This window comes from Chlamydomonas reinhardtii, chromosome 9 (assembly GCF_000002595.2).
Source record: "Chlamydomonas reinhardtii strain CC-503 cw92 mt+ chromosome 9, whole genome shotgun sequence".
In the NCBI taxonomy this organism is placed as follows: domain Eukaryota; kingdom Viridiplantae; phylum Chlorophyta; class Chlorophyceae; order Chlamydomonadales; family Chlamydomonadaceae; genus Chlamydomonas; species Chlamydomonas reinhardtii.
The window spans coordinates 6,100,842-6,101,409 of record NC_057012.1 but is presented as its reverse complement, the minus strand read 5'-3'; the positions used below and the strand labels follow the sequence as shown (position 1 = coordinate 6,101,409).

Sequence of the window (568 nt, the reverse complement as noted above, 5' to 3'; positions counted from 1 at the left end):
GTGGGTGACACGGGTAGAGCGCTGAGATGTGGACTGCATGCGCTTCTCGAGCGCAGCTGCAAGCGACATCCCGGTGGGCTTGCTGGGTGGCGTGCTGGAGGTAGGGGCCACAGGCGTGGCCGAGCCTGTATGCAGGGATGAACGCAGCAGAAGTCAGAATGGATACCGGCAAGAAGAGGTGCTGCAGCGCGGCTGTCAGAGCAACACACACACACACACACACACACACATACACACACACACACACACAAGGAAAGCACGCGGCTGTGTGATGTCTTGCTCCTGGCAGCTATAGGAACGACTCACCGCCAGGCTTGCCGCGTCCCGTCATGGTGATGATGTTGGTGTACGCAGCGTACGTGGGCTTGACGAGCGCGGTGCTGTGGAGGTGGGCGTGAAGCATGGGCAGGGACGCGCAGGGAGGCTAGGTTGGTTGGCGTGCGAGAGGAGCATAGGCGTAGCAGCAGCGAGGGCACAGTAGGATAACCGGAGGTGCAAGACAAGCGCGGAAACACGGACGCGTGGGCTTGATGGGCGGGCGTGTTGAGGTCAGGGCAACTCGCCTGTC

General features: G+C 61.6%; 1 protein-coding gene across 1 annotated transcript in view; it reads left to right on the top strand.

The window, feature by feature from the left end:
- Positions 1-568, top strand: part of CHLRE_09g403404v5 (uncharacterized protein) — a 2,830-nt gene that overhangs the window by 1,140 nt on the left and 1,122 nt on the right. Inside the window, exons 2-3 of the mRNA XM_043066115.1 lie at positions 1-100; positions 290-568. The exon at positions 1-100 is cut by the window's left edge and continues 661 nt beyond it; the exon at positions 290-568 is cut by the window's right edge and continues 338 nt beyond it. The gene's annotated coding sequence lies outside the window, so the exon portion shown is untranslated. The remainder of the gene's footprint in view (positions 101-289) is intronic.